This window comes from Haliotis rufescens, unplaced genomic scaffold (genome assembly GCF_023055435.1).
Source record: "Haliotis rufescens isolate VD_foot unplaced genomic scaffold, xgHalRufe1.0.p SCAF_6, whole genome shotgun sequence".
Classification (NCBI taxonomy): Eukaryota; Metazoa; Mollusca; class Gastropoda; order Lepetellida; family Haliotidae; genus Haliotis; species Haliotis rufescens.
Window position 1 is genome coordinate 12,416,677 of NW_025964334.1, and position 26,613 is coordinate 12,443,289.

The window sequence follows — 26,613 nt, forward strand, 5'->3', positions numbered from 1 at the left end:
GAACCTTACATATTTTCAAATGCTAAAATGTTGTTAACACACTACAGTATCTTGATCTGTTCATGGGAAGCTCTCTCCATCACTGGACCGCGACTGCTTAAGGCTAAATGTATCTCTGATGAGGCACCAGAAAGACTTAAAGCAGCGTGGATGACGCCAATATCTCCATTTCATGTTTACAATAGGCAGACAAGAAACAGAAACTCTTGGTTTGGCACTCAGCCAAGATTACATGAGCGTGTAAAACTAATTGTTGCCAAATTTTAAAACCTTTCACCAGGAAGAACAGTGATGACTTTAACACATTTAGTAAAACACAGAGTGGGGTTTGGTAGCGAGTCACAGCGGCCTTCCCTCTTAATGTCTCGATCTCCACAAACTTCCAACTCAGCTTCAACTTTGTTTCTCCAACCACTAGTTAGTGAGTGAGTTTGGTTTTACGCCGCTTTAAGCAATATTCCAGCAATATCACGGCGGGGGACACCAGAAATGGACCTTCGGCGTGACGAGCGAACGCTTTAACCACTAGGCTACCCGACGGCCCCTCCAACCACTAGACTAGAAGCAGTTTATAGTCAGAACAAGGAACTTTGAGAGTTCTGAGAAATCGTTAATCTGACTATCTGTGAACTTCCAGACCATCATATCAATCTGTCTCAATTTCTATGAATGTTTAGAGCACATACATACACACCTATAAAAAGGTACCATGTCAAACTACATACCGTATTCCACGTAATAAGCGCCCCGCTCTAATAAGCGCCCACGGCGTTATTTGCTGATATATTGGCAAGTGAGCAATCCCAATTAGCACCCCTTCTGATTGATCAATGTACACAAGACCTATTTATTCGTGTATAATACGCATTCGCGTATTATATGCACTCTTAATTATGGGCAATTAAATTCTGGAAAAATATATCTGTCGTATATAAACAGTCAGGCTATCAGCATAAACCACGAAATTTATCTTTCAACTCTGTTTTTTCCACCCAAATAATATTCTAATAAGAGCCCCCTATTTCTGATTTTGAGAGCGCCCTGGGCGCTTATTACGTCGAATACTGTATCTCCATAAAAAAATGAGTACATTTTAAAAATCGTATCTGTATTAAATTTCTGATGTAAAACACTTGTTTTTGTTTACATGTAACATTCTCATGTTGAAATACAGGTCAGGTGAAATGGGGTCTAACATCACATTCAAGATTATTGCAATTGTTTTGTTTGTTTGTTGTTTAACGCCCCGCACTCAGCAATATTCCAGCTATAAGACGGTGGTCTGTAAATAATCGAGTCTGGACCAGACAATCCAGTGATTGATATCATGAGCATTGATCCATGCAAATGGGATCAATGACATGCATCAACTGAATTAGAGTGCTTGACCAACCAATCCGTTAGTATCCTCTTACGGCAAGCATAATCACCTTTTACGGCAAGCATGGGTTGGTGAAGACTTATTCTACCCCGGATCTTCTCACGTATAACGAGATAACATGCCATGGATAACATGGATACCCCACTCAGACACAGTGTATGGACTCCATGCCTTTAATGTCCTTAGTCCTGAGTGCCCCGCTGGGAAACAACAAGTACCATATTTTGGTATGACATGGCCAGGGATCAAACCACCAACCTCCCTCTTTCTGAGCACACACTCTATCCACTAGGCCACAGAGGCATTCTCCGGGCACACGCTTTATCTTCTAGGGCATGGGGGACAGTCTCTGAGCACACAATCTATCCACTAGGCCACGAAGGCATTCTCCGGGCACATGCTCTATCTTCTAGGGCATGGAGACAGACTCCACGCACACAATCTATCCACTATGCCATGGAGGCATTCTCCGGGCACACGCTCTATCTTCTAGGGCATGGGAGACGGTCTCTGAGCTCACAATCTATCCGCTAGGCCACAGAGGCATTCTCCGGGCACACACTCTATCTTCTAGGGCATGGGAGACGGTCTCTGAGCTCACACTCTATCCACTAGGCCACAGAGGCATTCTCCGGGCACATGCTCTATCTTCTAGGGCATGGGAGACGGTCTCTGAGCTCACAATCTATCCACTAGGCCATGGAGGCATTCTCCGGGCACACGCTCTATCTTCTAGGGCATGGGAGACGGTCTCTGAGCACACAATCTATCCACTAGGCCACAGAGGCATTCTCCGGGGACACGCTCTATCTTCTAGGGCATGGAGATGGACTCCACGCACACACTCTACCCACAAGACCACAGAGGCATTCTTTCATTCAGATTAATCAATGAATACTGTATTAATACTTCCAGCGACAGTTTTTGATAACCAAAAACTAGTTTACATTTTCAGTTTCAGGTAGCATGTCTGAGTTTTGGAAACTGAGTCCAACTTTCAAAAACCTATTACAGGAAACAAAACAACAAAAGACATTAGTCCAGATGTGTACAAGCAGACACACAAACACAGACACACACACAGACACACACACACACAGACAGACAGACAGACAGACAGACAGACAGACAGACAGACAGACAGACAGACACACACACACACACACACACACACACACACACACACAGACAGACAGACAGACAGACAGACAGACACAGACACACAGACACACACACACAGACACACACACACACACACACACACACACAGACACACACACACACACACACAGACACACAGACACAGACACAGACACAGACACAGACACACACACGTCACTATATATGTGCAATAGTTTTGAACAAACCGTTAAACCCATTTCCCATAACCAGTGTATTCATAACCTGGCCATCACAGTGTTACAAACAATGCTCTGTTCATTGTACAGCACATGCCTGTTTGTTTGTTTGTTTGTTTGTTTGCTGTATAAAGTTACACGACAAGGGCCATTTTTGTCCCACAGGATCTACATAAGTTAACAATTAAAAAAACACTTTGACGTGAAATGACAGTTATCAGATTTGTTCACATAAATGAGAGCCGAACTTGGTTTCAATTCAACCCCAGCATGTTGAGACTTAAACAACATTAAATGTATAAATAAGGCAAAACGTGTCGATAAGTTGGTTTTTGAGGTTTTCAAGAAGCATTTTTTAATATTTCAATATGAGCAAGCATTTGATCCATGCCGATTTTCTCAAAATATGAAGATAAAAACAGTACAAAATGTATGGTAAAAAAATCACCTTTTTCACAGAATTGCTGAGTTAGATTTGGTTTATTTTCACTCATTATAGCAGATCTTGTGTACTTGAACAAGCCAGATGACCAAAACTTGCAAGTTTAAGAAAGATAACAAGGCTGGTAGTCAACTATACAAACATGACGGACAACCTACAGATCATTATTAAAAAGTTTTCCATAACTTCAAAATTTCAAGGGAGCCCAGAAGGGCCCCAATCCTACCCTGTTCTTTCAAGGCAACTACAAGTTAAATCCCACATGGTAACTGAATCCACTGTCCTACCGAGACGTCTCCTCTCTACTCACCATGAACGATCCTCGACTCAGATGAACCAACACTACCCAACAAGCTCGTCAACAAACAGTATTCAGTTCCACAGGATTGATGAAAACATGTAATCAATGACCAATCCATCAAGCAAATAGTACCGCCACCAATACTTCCAGTCATGAAAGTTGGTGCATCTCAATCACTCCAGGTGATGCTAACACCTTCCTCTTGAAGCTTGCACACATGTCTCTGGTCTATTACTTACAGTTAACAAGTAGGTATTATAGGGCAGCGTACTAAATGCTCCAGCAACTCACAGGGAATGGTTCCAGCTTGCACAATTTCCCACAGCGTGGGTCGTGAGTTATCTACTAATGAAGCATGGGCCCTCCTTCACCCTGACCATGCACGCACTAGCTTAAAGTACCTGGTACATTCATGAATGAATTGAGGCTCCACAGGGTATTGAGCACACCTGGACCTGGACTGGGCTCTGTCTACCTGAACCAGGTGAGGTGAAATTGGGTTTAACGTCGCATTCCAAGTTATTGCACTCATAAAGCGACATGCATGCACATGTGTGTGTGTGGCTGCTAAAAAGTACTAGTCCTGACTGAAGCCGATTTATAGTTCTAGCTCACTGAGATACCATGCTGCAGTTTAACATGAATATCCCACTCAGATACATATACTGAGTCCGACCAGTCCTTGTTTTAGCCCCTTAATGCCGAGCGCCAGACAGGGTAACAACAAGTACCACTCCCTGAACGAGCAGACAGCCATGGTTGATTTATCTTGGACTGTGATTAGACGACATTAAATGAGAGAGTAAGTATAGTTTAACGCTGCTTTTAGCATTGATGAGTAAGAAATACAGGACTGAGGGATGCAAACTGAAAAGGCTAGACTAGGTAACATACACAGCATTCTCATACTATAGCAGGGCGAGATTTAGCTGTATATATAAAACATGCACCAGTGTCAACATGTACGTGGTGGAAGTTAAATCAAGTTCCTTAAATCGATCCCTGCATTGGGTTCTTGAAATTTGTTCATGATAAATTATAAGCAAGCAGGACAAATTAATTAGGCAATGGAGAGTTATATTTATGTATTTTATGAGATGCACATTTTGTCTGGAGCTCTGTGCAAGTCCTCCATTAACTAATTATTTCATCGGCTCCACACACCCCTCAAACAGAGCCTCACCAGTTATCAGTCAAGCAGTGTCTATCATACAAGGAAGCAAACATGGCCTTTCACATATGTTCACAGTAAACCTGGTAAATTGTTCAACACAATTCAAAGGGAGTAAAGTTCACATTCCAAGCCATATTCACTCCTTGGGTCAAGCTGACCTGAGGAGACTTATCTGTAGTGTGTGATCGCATTATCTGTGTGTATAAAGTTGACCTAATGTTAAAGCTATATTATGGTTTTCAAGATTGCTGCCTCAAGCAATGCTGACATTCAATAAAACATCACGATAATTGGGAGTGGGTGAGTATGGTTTTACACTGCTTTTAGCAATATTCCAGCAATATCACGGCGGGGGACACCAGAAATGGGCTTCACACATTGTACCCATGTCGGGAATACAACCCGGGTCTTCGGCGTGATGAGCGAACGCTTTAACCACTAGGCTACCTGACTGTCCCTTATCATGATAATATCCGAAATCAAGATCCCAGCATTTAAAAAAGACTTTCAATTATGGTTGTTTCACATGTTAAATTAGTTGAACAGCTGAGGCGGTTGATGGGAAAATTATGGAAAAACATATCTGAAAACGCAACAAGATATTCTGGTGGCAGAATGGTTTTGCCAGCAAGATGTGCCCTGCATGTTTTTACGTGAAAACAGGATGAACTGGGTTCTAAACAAAGGTGAGTTTAATATGAAGGCTGTTTGTGGAAAGCAGTATATAGTATCTTACAATGAACACCCCAGACACATTCGCCACCATTGCTTCTAGGGCTGGGACAAAACATCAACTGTGCGATCTGATATGTATCAGGATACCTTGCTCACGATTCAATACATATCACGATACTTGCATGTGCTCGTATCTGTGGTGTGTAAGCCAATTTTTTAAGATGGTCAAATACCTGGCACACTAATGATTTTCAGTTGGCAGAGTCAAGTATGGCAGAATGGATGAAAATATTTATGTTTTCACAATTCATTTTCACTTGTAATTAGTGTTTGGTGTAACATTCATAAAAGAAAAGATTTAAGGTAAGAATCGATACTGTTTAATTGGTGACCGATACTTGTATGCATCAGTGTATTGTCCCACTACTAATAGCTTCATTCCAGATGATATGCCACTACCTCCATCTCTCCAATCAGTAGCTTAGCACAAAATTTCTCTTGCTCATTTGAGTTACTTGATTGGACAACTATTTTTAGCATCTTGTCATTCAAATTAGGCTCAAATTGGTTGTGATAGGGCCAGGGTATTTATCATAATAAAACAGGGATGTAATATACTGTGTAACTGAGGATGACTTTGGACTGCTGAAACACTTTTTTTCTCATACATGTGATGCCTGCATTTGATTGATCTCGGTTGGATTTTGTCATCTATAAAAACACAGTGTTTGATGTTTAGCATGTAAGTCAAAGAGTCCCAGTCATAACCCTTATGTTACGTGTGTCAAGGCTGTCATTGATTGTAAATTAAGCTTAGAATCAATATATGCACTCAAACGTCCAAGGATAAAGCACCATATTGATCTACAGCAAAAATAATTATACTGTATGTGTATAGATAAATGTCTACACCTGCAATTAATCAACTTCACGCAAAATCCATTGCATTTTTTAAATTGAATTTTCTCCCAATCTTAATAAATTTAAACATTTCAGGGACATTTATATTATTAATTCAGTATTGATAATTTGCATCAATACAGTATCTACATTAAAATTTAATCGATATGATATACGATTTCATCCCTGTGTTAACAGTTAAACAAGTGGTCCCCAGATTAAAATACTACAGGGAATAAACCTCGAGGACCCCAGGCCCGCTTAATTTGACCACTGTTAATGACCATAGTTGCTTATTTACAGCCAACAAACCATTAATCATAATTCATAACAAATATTTTGTGTACTAATTTTCCTGTTTTTAACAAATAAATACATCATAGATTGTCCATTGGTTGAATATTAAAGATGTTCATAGATTAATTAGAGGTGAAACGATACATCAGTGCACTGGTGCATCATGAGTGACGACAAAATACATTTTCTACTGTATTACTTACTACTTGTTTAAGGACTCCCAGCTGCTATGAATGTGGGTGGGTGGGTGAGTGAGTGGGTGGGTGGGTGGTCGAGTGAGTGAGTGAGTGAGTGAGTGAGTGAGTGAGTGAGTGAGTGAGTGTGTGTGTGTGTGTGTGTGTGGGTGGGTGTGGGTGGGTGAGTGAGTGGGTGGGTGGGTGGGTGAGTGAGTGAGTGAGTGAGCAAGCATTGTTATGTCCCTTTTAGCAATATTCCAGCAATAATCACTGCGGGGGACACCAGAAATGGGATTCACATATTTTCAGCGTGATGAGCCAATGCTTTAACCACTAGGCTCTCCGACCGCCCTTTCTTTTTTGAACCTACTCAGAAATATATATATAGTCAAAAAGTTGATGATTTGACGTAAACATTCGATTCGCAATTTGTATCATATCGTAAAAAACATAATCAATGTAGTTGTCATTTTTTATAAAGTTCAAAAGTGAGCAAATATTCGTATAATTTCTTCACCTTTGTGAGACTGTCCTATTTTATCACTGATGGAAAAATTTACATGATTCCCAACAAAAGACATTTCCATTTCATCATGTGCGATAGAAGTTAGTGAATGTTATGTGATGCTACAGTAGGTAAATTTCCAGCAAGTCCAAGTGGTCTATGAATATGGAGTCCGAGATAGACAAACCAGTGATTGATATCATGAGCAACAACTTACGCTGTCAGGGGACGATGACATGCTATCAACCAGTCTGACCACCTGTCTAAATTAATCGCCTATTCCAGCAACCAACAGAGCCCTGGGACCAACCAGGTTCTAGCCTTGCTCCAGGGCTCTTATGAATGACAAGTCCATGGGTGTATAGTAATTCTATCCTTATACAAGGCATGTCTAGGTAAGCGGACAGTTCCAAAACGTCAGGCTCTCATAGGGACAAATTGTTTTATTATTTATGTAATCTAGGAATTACGATTAAAACTAATCATTATTTCTTGTGCAAGTCTAACCTTGTCCCAAAGGCCACAGAAGGCAGTGACAGTGAATGCCCACTCACAAACAACATAGCGGGTGGGTCACACCTTGCTGTAAAATGTCGGTCGGGTTTGTTCAAATAAAACACTTTGAAAAAACTTTAACTAAGATTTGCTTTAAATAAGGCCAGGAAAAGATATCAGTAAGAACAAATCCCTCATTTAATCATTCCATTATTCATTCATGCATTCCTTGTGAGTGAGTGAGTGAGTGAGGGAGGGACAGTGAAAAACACAAACAAACAAATAAACAGTAAAGTAAAAATAGAAACAAACAAACAATGAAAAACAAACAAACAATAAAGTAAAAATAGAAACAAACAAACTATAAAGAAACAATAGAAACAAACAAACGATAAAGTAAAAATAGAAACAAACAAACAAACTATGAAGAAACAATAGAAACAAACAAACAATAAAGTAAAAATAGAAACAAACAAACAATAAAGTAAAATTAGAAACAAAAACATTAACAAGGAAACAATAGAAACAAACTAAGTAAACAAAGAATTTCACAGAAACTTACCCTTTTTTGAAAAACAATAGTTTCAGTGCTGTACAACTTTCAACAACACAGTATTTCTTCCTTATTTTCACTTTCAACAACAGTCTTACGCTGACACAAGCGCTCAACCACAAAATCAATCGTGCCCACCTGAAACTAAACTTGAATGATCAAGTCCGATCCATAAGTACCAAACGTAATCCTGATGTGGAAAACTTCCTCGGACTTTCAGCAAGGTATCCCAACTCCTAAAACATCATCATCCTCCCAAGACTAAACACATCTCAAAATGACCACACAAAGATGCAAATAAATCTTCTCCAATTCTAAGTCATCGCTAAGTTTAACGGCGAGAAAGTTTTGCTACCTGTCCGATGTTACATCAGGGTTCAAAATAGACATGTGGCCAGCTTGCCCTAGAGGGGAATTCCAACTAAAGCTAAGCTTAGGCTACCTACAGTCTTACCAAGACGAGAGGGACAGTCTATAGTCTGTTCTACCCAACTGCTAACATACGCTGACTGGTTGAAGATCAGATTTTAAGGGATAAAGATAATATTTTAACAGGTGAAGAATAGATTTTATCAAGAAGATCATATTTAAAAAAGTGAAGATTATATCTTAAAAGGAGGAGCAATAAAAATAGATAAAGATCACATTTTAACAGACAGATCAGAGTTTAACAGATAAAAATGATATTTTACCAGGTGAAGATTATATTTTACCAGGTGAAAGTCATATTATAAAAGGTGACAATTATATTTTACCAGGTGAAGATAATATCGTAACAGGTGTATGTCATATTATAAAAGTTGACAATTATATTTTACTAGGTGAATATTATATTTTACCATGTGAAGGTCATTATGAAAGTTAATAATTACATATTCCCAGGTGAATATGATATTTGAACAGATGCAGATCAGATTTTAACAGTGAAGGCTGTCTTGTTCTGGTTAAGACAGGGGCGGTCGGGTAGCCTAGTGGTTAAAGCGTTCGCTCGTCATGCCGAAGACCCGGGTTCGAATCCCGACATGGGTACAATGTGTGAAGCCCATTTCTGGTGTCCCCCGCCGTGATATTGCTGGAATATTGCTAAAAGCGGCGTAAAACCATACTCACTCACTCACTCACTCTGGTTAAGACATGCGTTATCTCTGTGATCTGTTGTGTTTCATTCAAATTTTGGATCTTCATCCAAAACTAATGAAAATTCTCCACTTCTATATCAAATATATATTTCGACAGATACACGACAGAAAACTACTGGTATATACTTTCTTCAAACTTGACATAAATGTGTACTGAACACCCCAGAAAGTAGCTTGATGATAAAGCTACTTCATCACACATTGACCAGACATTTACTTTTCATTGGAAAAAAATGATTCACTGGTTAGAAAAGTCCAGTTGTTTGAAGTCTGAAAAAGCGATTGACTAAATCTTCAAAAATGACAATTAAGATTTTACTAGCAATAGGATTATTGAAAAAAAATTATTTGCACATATATATATTAGGGCTGGGACGGGTAACTCGGGTACTTGGGTCGGTTGGGTCCTGAGACCCACATGACAACTATCATAAAGAAATGTTTAATAGACTCAGTGTTAGTTTTCTTCAGTGTATGCATAAAAATATCATTTTATACATGTATCTAACTAGTTTAGGCGGTAAAACTAGATTTTTCAGAAAAACAATCAGACATTTTCTACCCCAGTTGAGACCTACAGTGGGTACCCAGGAGGGTTGGGTAACAGGGGGTCAGGCACCGGGGTAGTAAATTTGGATCCACACATGACTATGGAGAAATTACTGGTACTCTATTACTGGCTCTGATGATTATTATCAATCACGTTTCGATACAATCAAGGGCGTTTTCATGAAATACCTGTAAAATCAATATCCCCCATGAATGCTAATAGCGCCAGTCACAGGCACACACAGTCAGATAAATATCACTATGATTGGATCTGGTTTAACAAAAACATTGATACAATAACAGTGTGGTGGCCCAGTTTTCAGTTCATGGATTCACTTATAATCAGACTAAAAAATGAAAATAGATAAAATAATATTTATTTGTCTGACCGCTGCATCTTTGGATTAGGGAAATTAAAGTTTTTAATTAAAATATTAAATAATGTAACTGTTTACTTAATTAAATAACATCTGATCAAATGCTCAAATGCATTAATATTATAGTCACTACAAGCTTCTAATAAAGAGAACCCAATCTCCTCTAACGTAAGTAAATACTGTCAAGTTACAATGAAACTAGTAAACATCACAAGCTGAAAACAAATTTATCTCCTAATTTTTAACTAACCAATCTAACAAAAAATTAAATTAAAACTAATGTAACTGTACACAACATTTTTTACCATGTTTACGTTATTTTTAATTTCTATCTTAACCTGAAAAAAGGGTAACCAAAAAATCTGTAACCATAAAATAAAAAGTGGCGGCCTTATAAAACTGAAGAAAGTTTTTTTACACTCACATCAACACCAGCTTGGTCACAGTGTTGAAGGCCATATTGCAGACAGTCTAATTATAGCTCATATGCTAAGTCATCTCTATTAATAGTACCAATCCTTGTGTAACCACTGAGCTAATAACATTATTGATATTCCCCTTCCGATACACAGGCGGACATGAAACATTATATTTAATACTCCTTGTTCTATTAATACACGTTTTGTCTGATGTCATATACGGTTGGTGATCGAATCAGTCGGATTGTACAATGGCTGCTTCACTATAGTACAACCAATCAAAATACTGGGTGAAAAGGGGGGTCATTAAAGACTGCAGGGGAGGGGGTGTTATGGGAAGGGGGATGAGAAAAAGGGGGATGAGAAAAAGGGGGACTGCTGTAACAAAATAGGCAATATTGAGCCAGATCATTTCACTGTTGAGACACTGAGAATTACAACACGGTATGATAGGGGCCCTTCCAGGCCTGAAGGAAACGTAAAATTGTAAAGTGTCTTGGAAATATTGTTGACAAAACATGCTTTTCATCAATCTGAAATGCTTCTATTGGATGCGTGGCACTAAGTACACAAATATGGCTAAAATTACTGAACAAAAAAGATTTTTCAAATCCAACTCCAAGCATTTCTGTGATCAAAGATGATCTTGTCACCATTTTGTACTGTCATTACATATACATTACATAGTCATTGACAGGCAGATATGAACACATATGATACATTGTGTCACAATTTGTGAGATATCAATCAAGATCAATCACTTTCTAAAACTCTACAGATCCTGGAGGACAAAGTATCATACCATGTCCTTCAAAAAGAAACAAAACATTGGTCAAAATAAAAAGGGAAAGAGATGGAACTGTTTAAGTCTAGGTCTTTTTGTTTAATAACATGATACTGAACAATATTCCAGCTATATGACGGTGGTCTATAGTGAGTGAGTGAGTTGGGTTTAACGCCGCTTTTAACAGTATTCCAGTTATATCACGGCGTGTCAGCTTAATGTGGGAGGAAAGCCCGAAGTGATGCAGGTCTCAGATGTTTACCACTTATGGTGCTGACAAACCTAGAAACATAATCGGGGCGAATCGGGATTCAAACCCACAATCATAGGTTTCTTGCATGCCCAAGGGACGCAACTCTGCACAGCGAATCGCGGCACCTTAGAAGACTGGGCCATCCGTGCCCCCGACGGTGATCTATAAAAAAATCAAGTGAGGACCAGACAATCCAGTGATAGAGATCAGCAGCGATGCAAATCGTTCAGTTCAAGGCACTTGTTTATTCTCGTCTGTCTCATGTTACATGAATCTCCCATCAAACTGAGCACATATAGCTTCACTTGTGGTGAGTGAGTGAGTGAGTGCGTTCGATAAAACACAGCTTTTGAATTTCAGTTAGATCACAGCATGTAAGCTGAAAGTGGGAGGAAAACCAGAAGTTTGTTTGTTTGTTTGTTTGTTTGTTTTATGCCGCACTCAGCAATATTCCAGCTGTGTGACGGCGGTCTGTAAACAATCAAGTCTGGATCAGACAATCCGGTGATTAACATCACGGGCATCGATCCACGCAATTGGGATAAGATGACATGCGAAGAAGTCAGCAAGTCTGACCACCCGATCCTGTTATTTGACTCTTACGACAAGCATAGTTGCTTTTTATGGCAAGCACAGGTTGCTATAGACCTACTGTACCACTTGGGCTGAACAAGAAGTTATTCAGGTCTTACATGTTTGCAATTTCTGCGAAACCCACAAGCAAGGATATGGTGCTTTCAGACCAAGAAAAACAAGAGTTTGCCACTAACGTGGCTATATCCCCCGCCTGTTACAGAATTTATGACATAATTAAATCTAAACAAACCCTAACCTTTTTTAACCGAGGTGGAACTTGTCATGGAAATTGTAAAAAAAAAAAAAGAGTTTTGAACCTAAGTCCATATTGTTGCCATGGAAACGTAAAAAATAAAAATTTCTAAAATTTCTAAATAGCAAAAGGCACCAGTTCAGCATGTACTTGACAGACCTGCAACGTTTCATGAAAAAATATTGAACGGTTTCTGAGTTGTGCTCCGGAAACAAAACATGAGGGACGGACGGACGGAGCCCCTTTTCTATATCCCCGGCCAACTTTGTTGGGCGGGGGATAATAATCGGGGGGAATCTGGGATTCGAACCCACGATCATATTTTCAGGCACGCCTAAGGGACACATCTCTGCACTGCGAATTGAGGAGTAATAAACGATCTCGGCACCTAAGTCCCCTCATTCATTGTGAAAGCTATGACAGCATCACTCAATAATAAGTATTATAAATATGTTTTGTTCAATATTTCAGTTCAATTACGCCATGTCTGCTTAATTTCGGAGGTAAGCCTTTAGCCAACATATTGCAGCACCTTAGACCAGTAGGCTAGAAGAGTACGTAGCTGTTTCTAAGTTACGGTAGACTACTTCATAACATCCCCAATATATCAGTCAGGATTATCCCCATAAGTCTCCTTGACGGTTGATTCAAATAGGAATGAACATGTGTGTAGATTCAGTTACAAAAGGCAACTATGCTTGTCGTAAGAGGAAACTAACAGGATCGGGTGGTAAGGCTCGCTGACTTGGTTGATGCATGTCATCATATACCAATTACGTGGATCGATGCTCTTGATAAAATTTATTATATCATTGAGGTATCAAATTACTTCATTAACCGGAAATTTTTATGTGAAGACTGTTTACGTGTATAAATATATTACAGGTGTAGGTATCACATTGCTTCAGTTATAAATAATCAGTACTCTCAAAAGTATTCCCTACAGAAATACTGTGAAGATCCGGTTAAGAATTGACAATCTGTAACCATGCTTGTCATGAGAGGCGACTAATGGGATCGGGTGGTCAGGCTCGCTGACTTGGTTGATGCATGTCATCATAATCCAATTACGTGGATCGATGCTCGTGATGTCAATCACTGGATTGTCCGGTCCAGACTAGATTATTTGCAGACTGACGGTCATATAGCTGGAATATTGCTGAGTGCGGCATTAACAACAAAGAAAGAAAGATTCAGTTACATCATAGCCACTTCTGTGCATGGTGACTTCTGGACAGTTCTGACCCAAGTATTGCTACGTAGTTCTAGAGCCCGTTCTATCAGAACTGAGGTCAGGTTCTAAAGTGCCCAGTTTACATTTTTCTCAGTTGATGGATTGAGTGACCAGCACAGGTTGCAGTCTTACACAAACCGGAACATTTATTCAGACAAACATGTACACACAACGAACACCTAAAAGCTCCAGCTGATCGGCTTCTGATCCTAATAACAAAAACTGAAAAGCTCAAGTTAAGCCTCATCTGTCCGCCAATTACACCACAAATGAACCTGGCCATTGTTCACAGCAACACAAGCCAACACAGGGGACATACTCCACATACCTGTGTGTGGTCTCTATCCGATCAGGAAACAGTGGACACTTACTCAATCCAAAATCACATCACAGGAGTCAAATATCTTGAGCAGTGTGTAGGACATTCCTCGCGAGATATTGATATTGTGTGATCTGGTGACTCACAGATAACAGGCTTTGGTTAGTTTCATGTACTGTACAGTCAGTGCCTTGAATGAGGTTTAGTCACCAACTTCACACTATAGAACCTCTAAGTGTCCATACAAATACTCAATACTCAGGTTAAGAAACTCTTTTTCCCATGACATAGTAAGCTGTCAATATAGTACTGTGTATACATTATCAGTGTGGGAGAAATGTCATGTCATGTATTCAAATAAGGCCAGACATTTTCTTCTTTTTTTTCATGGATCTTTTCTTGGTCACAGGTCAATGACATGGTGTATAAAACTACATAAAAAATAGTAGTTGATTTAAGTTTATTTTATTTGGTAAATAAATTTCAGATAAAGCTTAAAAAAAAAATGATGTTCAACAATAAGAATATTTTCAATTCGAATAGAGCATCCTAACTTTATATGTTAACTTTTGCTATATGTAAATTCATCAGTCATTATGAAGCAAGAATATATTTGGTTCAGCCTAATAAGAATGAAATTCTGAAACTTATATAGAAAAAAGTCTATTGAAGAAAGTACATTTATTTACCACCAAACCATGTTTAATAAAATGTCTTATTTTCTTCCTAGTTTCCCATCATGGCTGAAAACAATATGTATTTACAGTCCCCCCAAAAGATATTTATGATGAATAATCATTCAGTTCCATTTAATTATGCATTAACTCTGGGATAAAGATGTTGAATGGCATCACAAGACTAACATGCACAGATTTTCCACTACAAACCTCACATCTCACAATAGGCCCCTTGCATCAAACATGACTGATAAACAAGCTCAGCATCGCACATATAAAGAAGGAAGAAAGAAACTCCATTAAAAAATTGCTTATTATCATTGCATAATGTACCCCTCGTCAAAACATTTTCTTCAATATCAGACAAAACAGTCGTGACACTGTAGGGATGATAACGACGGCCAACTTGTGGTCCACGCTGAAACTACTGACTGAAACATATGGATCGACTAACACCCTAGAATACACGACACGACAGGTACGTATGTAGTCGGGCAACCACGAGGCCTACGATGTTCCATGAAACATCAATTGTTCAAGTGCCTGATTATTGATTGAGTGGTAAATAAAATATAGACATACGACTATTTCTATACACCTGGTTTTTTCCCACGATTTGTGCTGACAAACAATCAAATGTCCACAATTAGGGTGAATACACACCGACCTTCTTACATAATGCCGATCGCCAAACAGAAATGGAGAGGTTGATACAGTTTTATTGAGATGGGGGAATGTATTGATCCCTTTTGTGGTTGCAGACGTTTAACGTCAGATAAATTAGTCTTGAAACAGACGATCATGACGCCTTCAACAATAGCGTCAAAAGTTGGTTTTTGTCCTCAGAATATTGCCCACATACTACACTACATACTACACAAAAGAAGTTATGACTGATGAAAAAAATCATGTTCTTTTACTACTGTGAGTGAGTGAGTGAGTGAGTGAGTATGGATTTACACTGCCCTTAGCATATTCCAGCAATATCATGGGCTTTACACATTGTACCCAAGTGGGGAATCAAACCTGGGTCTTCAGCGTGACAGACCCGGTAAGATCCAGGGTGGAATAGGTCTTCAGCAACCCATGCTTGCCGTAAAAGGCGACTATGCTTGTTGTAAGAGCTGACTAACAGGATCGGGTAGTCAAGCTCGCTGACTTGGTTGATGCATGTCATCAGTCCCAATTGCATGGATCGATGTTCATGATGTCAATCACTGGATTGTCTGGTCCAGACTCGATTACTTACAGACTGCCGTCATACAGCTGGAATATTGCTGAGTGTGGTGTTAAACAAACAACAACAACTTCAGAGTGACAATTGAACGCTTTAACCACTAGGCTACACCACCAACCCCTACTTCTTTTAAGTAGTATTTAAATCGATGCCTGTTTCAAGGAAATCAGTGCTGGACAATAAAAGCATCAGTCAAGACATTTGGGTGCATGAGTGAATTGTGTTTTACGCCACTTCAAACACTATTTTAGATATATTACATTGTGTCACATTGGATCAAATTCTGTCAGCTGAGTGAAGGAAGAAAGCAGTCACATAACCATCTCATCCTACCGGGTACCCATTCGCTGCTGGGTGAAAAGAGGCATATTTCAAACAAAGTCACCTGCCTAAGGGCAGGACCGAAGTCCTAGAAACTCTCATGAGCCAAGTCCAACTATTCTCCACGTTCCACTATTCTTCAGGTCCAACTATTCTCCACGTCCAACTATTCTCGACGTCCAACTATTCTCCACCTCCAACTATTCTCCACGTTCCACTATTCTCAACGTTCCACTATTCTCAACGTTCCACTATTCTCCACGTCCAACTATTCTCCACTTCCAACTATTCTCAACGTTCCACTATTCTCAAAGTCCAACCATTCTCCACCTCCAACTATTTTCCACCTCCAACTATTCTCAACATCCAACTATTCTCCACCTCCAACTATTCTCAACATCCAACTATTCTCATCATCCAACCATTCTCCACCTCCAACTATTCTCAACCTCCAACTATTCTCAACATCAAACATTCGTCTTCAAACAATTTTGTCACATGTAACCAATGTTACAAATGTTCTGAAATGTATCTGATTACCTCCCTCACTCAACACAGAAATACCAATCTTCAACTCACATAACATAGCACACTGCAGCATTACATCCTAATTCCAAGAATATAAAAAATCTTCTTAAATTATTAAAACTCTTAACTTCCCTCACATGCCTAAGTATAGTGTAGTGTTATGGCAGTCATTCAGTGAACTATTCTGACATAGGTAAGGAGAACGACCCATATTAATAATTCAACTTCTGTAATTAAATCCTTCTGGGAACTCTTGCCAATGACAACTTGTTTCCCATCGAAAGAATATTCACCTGGAGTCATCTCTACGTTCATCTTAACACACGAAAAAACAACTGTCTGCAAAAGAATTCTAAACGATAAATTTTTAACGCTGAGAAAAAACTCCATGGACTCGGGTATCGGTGAGAACGCAGTGATATAAAGGAGAAAGGTTAGATACATGTATGTATCTTCACAATTGATACTCAGACAACGGAGAGTACACATTCCTTGTCCGTTATATATGTATACCGCTCAACACTTGATAGGGGTAGTCTCAGTGTCCAGGAGGGGGATTTGGAGATGTCGTGGGAACAGGATGCAATCCGGCATGGACCTGACTCATGATAAGTTTCATTTCATAATAAACAAACCCCGTACTCAGGAATATTCCAGCTCCATGGCAACGGTCTTGGACAGACAATCCAGTGATTGACATCATGAGCATCGATCCAATTGGGATACGATGACATGCATCAAGCAAGTCGGCAAGCCTGACCACCCGATCACATTAGTCGCCCCTTACAACAAGCATAGTCACCTTTTATGGCAAGCATAGGTTGCTGAAGACCTACCCAACTTTCGTTAGACTGTGAGCCAACACAGTATCCCTTTCAGGGGTAGAGTAGTATGGTTCAGACTCGTGCATTTGAGTTAAGTTAGGACTCATTTTGTTTTTGTTTCGGGAGAGAGATTGAGTGAGTTGGGTTTAACGCTGCTTTGAACAGTTTTCCAGTTGTATCGAAGTGAGTGCCCACATGCAACAAAGACTTCTTCCCATTCAGTGTCTCAACTTCTCAACACCTGATTTATTCTCCATCTGGGTATTGAGAATATCCCTATATCCCTATTGAGTACTGTGTATCCTTTAATTTAATAGAGCACACATGTGCAAGGCCTTTTTTACAATTAGTTTTCGATTTGTATAGAAACTATCACAAAATATAAACATAAATGTAAAAGTTGGATGTTTATAAGGGATCTCATAAGAGATTTGTGTCATTGTTCATGATATCAATCACTGGTTAGACTTGTATGGAGTCAGGCTGCTGTGATACAGCTGGAATATTGCTGGGTGATGAATTAAACAGTAAATAAAACAAAACAAAAAGAAAAGAAAGAAAGACACAACAAAAAGGGATGGGAATGGGAGGTCAAAACTTATCCCAACTTTAGCATGTATGGGGTGGGGCATGTTAAAATGACCTCTATGTTTTCCATAGGACATTATTAAGGCACTGGTCATTTATTATAAGGGTGGGGGGCTCATGGAAACATGTTACACAAAATGGGGGGGGGGGGGGGCGGCAAAACATGATACAGCATTAAGAGCAATCTCTGTTGCCTTTCATCTTATTTGAAAATAAAACTAGATTACTCTTTGTACAAAATCTGTCCAATTGATATCATACATCATTTGCACTTCACAGTCCTCCGTTAGTAAAGGAAATATGAGCTGTTAACATTCAAAGAATCCAGGACACAGAAATGTCCCATTGCAGCTGCTCAGTGGTAATTGTGAATTTAGAGAAAATATGATGGGCTTACCAAATCAGACTTGCAGAATGTCTGTGGAATGTAATTGCCCCACGAAGTATTGCTGTATCAGCAGAAATCCTCCTTTACAGTCTTGGCGGGCTTGTATCTGCCAATCTTTCTCTCCATCTCAAGTTCTTATACTTCTGTATCAAATCTTGACACAGCTAAACTATATCAGATAGCATCCCTTAAGTTATGAATAATTCAAATTCTTATCAGCGAGGGAGATTACATTATCAGATCGTAATAAATTTGCCAGTGAGTTAACTACGGGTGTTTACCAACTTGCATAGGGTTAATCTCCCAGGCAGGACTCTGTGATGGCAAACTGATTAAGTCGAAATGTACGTGAAATTGACATGAACATTTAATGGGGAGGTAGCCATAGGGAGGTCACGTCTGAGCTGCACCATGAAATATACAAGTGTTGGCCTGCAAATGTTTCACACACAGGAAGGAGGCTGACGCTACAGCAGATGCAGATGCCGAATATTTGTGTAGAATAAGACAACTATAATCACCATTACACATTTCATTTTAAGTTGCCTTTGTACAAATAAGCGTGAACATTTTCAAAATGTACAAATATTTTCATCTTTTTTGTTGTTGTGCAACTCCACTGCAATATTCCAGATTTATGACAGCAGTCGGTAAATAATTTAGTCTGGACCAGACATCAGTGATTGACATCATGAGCATCTATCTATGCAATCGAGATATGATCATTTTTATGAATCTAGAATTTAACAAGTATTTGTCACAGAGTGACGAAATATCCCCCGCCATATACACCATAGTACCAAATATGAAGACAATCCAGCGATTAGTTCTTGAGATATCGCGGCAACACCGTTTTCTAACTCCAAAAGCAGATTTGCCTGCTGTGACCTTGAAAATGGGATCAAGGTCACCAAAACCGACTGGTGTCTGCGGAGTCTGTATATACACCATAGTTCCAAATATGAAGACAATCCAGTGTTTAGTTCTTGAGATATTGCGGCAACACCATTTTCCAACTCTAAAAGCAGATTTGTCTGCTGTGACCTTGAAAATGGGATCAAGGTCACCAAAACCGACTGGTGTCTGCGGAGTCTGTATATACACCACAGTTCCAAATATGAAGACAATCCAGTGTTTAGTTCTTGAGATATTGCGGCAACACTGTTTTCCAACTCCAAAAGCAGATATGCCTGCTGTGACCTTTAAAATGGGGTCAAGGTCACCAAAACTGACTGGTGTCTGCGGAGTCTGTATATACACCATAGTTCCAAATATGAAGACAATCCAGTGTTTAGTTCTTGAGATATCGCGGCAACACTGTTTTCCAACTCCAAAAGCAGATATGCCTGCTGTGACCTTTAAAATGGGGTCAAGGTCACCAAAACTGACTGGTGTCTGCGGAGTCTGTATATACACCATAGTTCCAAATATGAAGACAATCCAGTGTTTAGTTCTTGAGATATCGCGGCAACAAACAGGTGGGACGTACGGACGGACGTACGGACGGTCGTGAATACTATATCTATATCTATATATCTATATAATTAATACCCTAATTAAACAAAGGAAACATCTCAATGGAAAATTGGCACTAATTACAAAGCTAGACCATCACTAGCATTGGGCACCAGACCTTACACCATGATCTGTCTCTCTATAAATAGGGGCTGTCGGGTAGCCTAGTGGTTAAAGCGTTCGCTCGTCACACCAAAGACCCGGGTTCGATTCCCGACATGGGTACAATGTGTGAAGCCCATTTCTGGTGTCCCCCGCCGTGATATTGCTGGAATATTGCTAAAAGTGGCGTAAAACCATACCCACTCATTCACTCTCTATAAATAAACCTCTCATAGACATTAGACATCTAGTAAACTTGAGAGAAAGGCCCTCTTTTAATTGTTAAGGATCTTTTGAAAATCTAAAAACTTAAAAATAATTCACTTACCAGATATAATTTTAGTCTAAATTGACATGACGGAGTGGGCTGTACAAGTTTAACTGCAATGAGAATACCCAAGTTAGAACGATTCCGAAAGACTGGCTTAAACTTAAACAACTTGAAGAAAATATTTTTGGCAGTAACTGATTACATTGCAACTAAATACTTCTTGAGCAAACACAAAGAGTTAAGACACATTCTCAGTGGGAGGTATGCGGAATTGAAATACAGCAATAGCTATTTCACCCCAACAAAATAAACCCAGAAACAAAACATAGCCGACAAGGAGGACATACCTTCCTATCAGCAACAAGACTTGGCTCACATGCAAGTGCTAAATCTCAACCTGGCAAAACACTGACTAGAACGGGATTTTCTCCAGCTTTTTGTTAATCTCAAATGTTAATATTATCACAAGATCCAGTCTGCATTAAGCTGGAAGCTTCAAGTATAACAAATTGATTCATAGAAACCAGTGAATCGTGACATCCCGGACTGGGGGAAAAGCATTCAGTGGATCAGTTTTATAGTGTATAGTTTCCATCTTTAGAAATTGTTTTCCCATTGAGAAATTTCATCTTTCATGATTGAAAACATTATGACACACGAGAAATATCTTATTTTGTCAGAGGGATATGTCAGTGCTAAACATTGTAAACAGTGTAAGAGTAATTGTATGGCACTGAGCAGGGATAATTGGTTATTTATGATATTATTCTTGTTGTATTCATTCATGAATGTATTACACGATCCATACATCCCACAGGCTTCTATGCGACGCAGAAATGTTCTCCCAGTATGCACAAATGAATATATATTGGATGCAGAAAAATAAATATGTCGTGTCCCAAAGCACAATATTATTCATTGTAACAAATATTTCACTAGACATATACTGAACAACAAAAATTAGTGATCATGAACATTTTTTGGGATATAGCACACAATCTAAGAAATATTAAGAAATATATAAAATATTAAATATTAAAATATGCTGGAAATTGGCACTAGTCTTATAGTCCTTACCGAACTGCCCAATAGTTAAGGTATCATAAGGACTTGTAGAAATGTGTAATTTTCAAGGATTTTGTGCTATGTTATAATTATAAGGACCAGTGGACCAAAAATGTTAGTTTTTACTGCTATTTAATCATGATCCCTAACTCATTTTCTTTAGTTTATAAAGGAAATGTAATTATCAAAACATATAGTGCACTACACCATTTAATTACTTTGCAGGACCTTCAGATTACTGTCAGCAACGTTAGAATATTGAAATTAATTATGGGGGCCCTGTGGATCTCCAGCTTTGTATATCAAGGTATAACCCTGCATGGCATTGAACAGTTAATAACCCACATCCGCTAACATACAAGCAGTTTCTCACTGATGTCCGCGTCATGGCCAGTGGTCACCCTCGTCACTTGGGACCCTCCGCCACCAAGTACAAATATTGCACAAAAGAGCCTGACCAGGATTAATCGTTATAATCTCATCCCTAAATCACTGGAGTCAAGCAAGCAGATAGTTGTATTCAGGATAAAAAATTCTCACAGTTGAGACAAGCCGATAATACACACACCGTTTAACTCAGTTATTAAGTTATTATTTCCCAGTCATGACCTACATCGCAAATATCTACATGATTGTTGCACAAAATGGATGTGCATAGTGATGCCCTCTAGGAGCAGGCTAAAAAAGTGTACTTGTATTTGTTCACTGGTTATTTCGGCACAGGTGAGGTGAAATGGGGTTTAACGTCGCGTTTAAGATTGCTGCACTTATATTGCAACGTGCATGCACGTGTGTGTGTGTGTGTGTGTGTGTGTGTGTGGCTTCTTGTACTAGTCTGGACTGATGCCGATTTATAGTGCTAGCTCACTGAGATACCATGCCGCAGTTTAACATGAATACCCCACTCAGACACAGTATACTGACTCCGAGCCGACCAGTCCTTGTTTTAGCCCCTTAATGCCGAGCGCCAGGCAGGGTAACAACAAGTTACATCTCTTAACGTCTTTGTTAGCATTGGTAAGAATGGCCATCTGGCATAATCATGATTATCATGCATCCAATAATTCATGAACCTGATTGCGACTTTATCCACAAGTCTCAAAATCTAGCAAACCTTCTTTTGGTCTTGTAAGCAAAATTTTTATTAAAAAAATTAGTTTACAATAATAATATTTCAAATGCACTATGTGCAAATATACTGAATTCAATTGCTACAATAGCTTCATTTTCACCCCAATTCAAAATATATGAGTGAGTGAGTTGGGTTTAACGTCGTTTTTAACAGCATTCCAGTTATATCACGATGTGTCAGCTTGTTGTGGGAGGAAAGCCGGAGTAATGCAGGTCTCAGACGTTTACCACTTCGTTGAGAAAGAGTGTGCTGCGGTAAGTAAGAAATAATAGATTGAGATGTGCAAGTCACCTCGAAACAAAGCTTTGATGGCCAATGTGCCCAGGGTACTTATCACAATGGAAAGGAGATATAATACCCTGGATAACTGAGGATGGACACATGCCGAAATACAACAAATGAGATACATATATCTACATAGTATACTGAAACACTTTGAAAAAGCATATTCAATCAAACTAGTCAGAAAAATCAAATAAATTCTGTGTATTTAGGCATCAGATGTGGAATCAAATCAACACAACATAGTCATCTTTTCTGATTTCAAATTAAAGTTGATTATATGTTTCATTGTGTGTTAGTATATGATAAAAATTATTTTTAATAAAATGTTCATACCAAACTCACTTATTTCAGTATTCAAAACATTTAGATAAAGTAAATAAAAAGTTTACTAAAACCAAACAGGATTTCAAAAGGTTGAATGAAAAAGTAAATCCATGCAACTTTAAACTCAAAAGGTACTAGGTACACAATATTTCAAATCTTAAATCTAAAATACCTTAATGGTGATGAGCCCCATTTAACCCAAACATCAGATAAAAAAAAAATCCCAACAAAATTCAAGGCTCCTAAACACGAGCATGCTTGATAAAATCTGAAAACCTTGATTTCTCTGAGGTTACAGCCGAAGCTATGTAATACCTGACTGTTGCCATTGACGAACAGCTGCCACACACGCGCAGGTGAGAATGTCAGTTTCATTCACGACTCGACTGGGTCAATGTTAAACATCTGTGTGAATGACAACATGACAGAATACATTTCCTTTTACTCTACACAAGCCTATTTAGAAGCGGATCTGACATATTGGCTTTGTGTATAACCCATGAATCTTATGCAAGGTCACAACACCAGCGTAGGTCAGAGGTTACAATATCCTATATTCCAAGATCACCATTGTTTTCTCAAATGCATCAAAATTCAAATATGACATGTGAAGGTATTTTAGCAAGAGCAATATCTTGGCTATACTATCTGTACTATAGGCCTGGCGCCTTACAGTATTTCTCGAATAAAGACTTGAATATTTAACCCCTTGGTTGCTGAACTATTTGGGTACCATGTGGTGTCGGGCTGGATTGGCCATGTGTTTTCAATCCCAAAACACAAATTAAATTCAAGAATTTTCATGGATTACGTAGACGTTGCTTGTTATTTTTGTAATATTCACACCAGTAAAATCTGAGACATTATGTCTCAGGAGGTTGAGATAAAAGTGGAATTTGTAAAATCAAATGAATTCTTGGCTTAACACAAAATTGAAAACTTTGCAAAAGAGAAATATCCCTGTTTTGTGTTCAGCTAAATATTCGGAAAGTACATATTAATTTTTATAACTGTCCTTTCCATTAATCTGATTCTTCATTTCATATCATATGAGCATTACATGTTTACTTAGATAAGAAATGTTGTTTGATTGTTTGTTTATTTTTTGCATAATGCCACACGCAACCAGTAAATAATCAAATCTGGACCAGACATTCCAGTGTTTGAGGGGCGGTCGGGTAGCCTAGTGGTTCAAGTGTTCGCTCGTCACGCCGAAGACCCGGGTTCGATTCCCGACATGGGTACAATGTGTGAAGCCCATTTCTGGTGTGCCCCGCCGTGATATTGCTGGAATATTGCTAAAAGCGGCGTAAAACAATACTCACTCACTCCAGTGTTTGATCTTGTGAACAACAATCAACCAAGTCACCAAGCTGGCCGACCTCATCCAGATGGTCGCCTCTTATAACCAGCACAGGTTGGGGAACATATTCTAACCCTGAATTCCCACAGGGACAGTGTGTAGTAAATTGCAACTCAGAGAATACAGGTTACTACTTTTTTTTAAATGTTCATGCTTGTGGCCAATAAATAATATGAAATGTCATAATTATTATAGATATATAACAGATTTCTTTCCACCCTGCTACAACAGTAGGCCTAGTCTTGTATGAAAATACTTGTAATATTTCTCTTGACAAATGTCATTTGGACATTTTTATGATTTTGTCAATTCTTTATAGGACATTCTTCTATATAATTACCCAATATAAAAAAAGTGTAGGGCAGTTTGGATGAGGCTTAAATGAGTGAGTGAGTGAGTGAGTGAGTGAGTATGGTTTTACCCCACTTTTAGCAATATTCCAGCAATATCACGGAAGGGGGACACCAGAAATGGGCTTCACAAATTGTACCAATGTCGGGATTCGAACCCCGGTCTTCCACGTGACGAGCGAGCGCTTTAACCACTAGGCTATCTGACCGCCCCGATGAGGCTTAAAGTCCAAGACAGTGAACTGATCTGAAAATCTGACCAAATCATTGTCATCCATCACAGGAATTTGGAGAATGGTAATATTTGACAAGAAATTTCAGGTCTTCTTCCAAATGACCTGGAGAGGCAGGCAATCTGGAATCATCCAGAGCTGATACAGGATATATTACTGCTGCGTGTGTGACATCAAAACAAAATCACACATCAAATATGTCAACATAGTGACCGCAGGTTTACTGATTCAAATCAAACACATCAATTATAATAAAAAAAAAGATTATTTATTTAGTCACAAACGATATCTGTACAATTTCTTACCAACAATAACTCTTCATTTCTTTGTCTGTTTTGATTCAAAACAAACATAAATAATACCAAAATTATTTACACATTTAGTTTAAATTAAAAACAAACCTGAGCAATTTACAAAAACAGTAAATGTCTTCATTTCAACCCCCTTTACATTCAAAACAAAGCCTATGAATTATATACATTTAAACACATCTGTACAATATATAATATAATAATAATCCTTCATTTCTACGTCCGATTTGTTGCCATATTTGACTACGATCTCAAATACTTGAATATCAAAACAATGTTTGGCCACGCCCCCTTCGCGACCCTCACGACACAGACAGCATTTGGTTCACTGGGCCACGGTCTGGGAATATCGAAAATGTGTTTCTTGGCAAAATATGCACCTAAAATATGTTCTCCAATTTACGACCATGCTAAAATACAACCGTGTCCTCCTTTTTTTTAATTCATGAAAATGCGTTCACAAATCGACATCAGTCAACACACGATGTGTCAACCATTGCACATGCTTGCTTGTCTATCGGGGGACAACATGAGAGAAGAGAAGAGACTTTCACTCAGCTTACCATCGTTGCGTCGTGTTGAGGGAGATCAAAACAGGTCTGAGACCATGTTGGTATATATGCATGCTGAGAAACGCAACATAAACCATTTTTCACATATACAATTAATCTCAACCCACCTTGCTAATCCTACAGAGGAGAAGCGATTCCATTCAACACCGCTTGTCAGACACTACGGAAGAAATAACGCGTGATGTCATTTCCGGCGCTTCTCGACTATGCTCTGTTTCACATTCGGTAATATTTCTCTTGTCTTAGGGTTCGGTTTGCGAGAATTGTTAAGAAATGTTAATGCTGTATATATATTTTTAATCTAATTGTTATATCAAGTGTAAACTTTGGAATTTTCAAAGGCACATTAGAAATGTCAACTATTAAT

At 38.8% G+C, this 26,613-nt stretch overlaps 1 protein-coding gene across 5 annotated transcripts in view; it reads right to left on the reverse strand.

The window, feature by feature from the left end:
• LOC124135487 (ligand of Numb protein X 2-like) overlaps positions 1–26,405 on the reverse strand; it is a 102,574-nt gene extending 76,169 nt beyond the window's left edge. The window contains exon 1 of one of the 5 annotated variants that reach the window (XM_046500871.2): positions 26,354–26,405. The gene's annotated coding sequence lies outside the window, so the exon portion shown is untranslated. The other 4 variants (XM_046500870.2, XM_046500874.2, XM_046500873.2 and 1 more) reach the window with 4 other exon arrangements.
• Between the last annotated feature and the right edge of the window lie 208 nt (positions 26,406–26,613).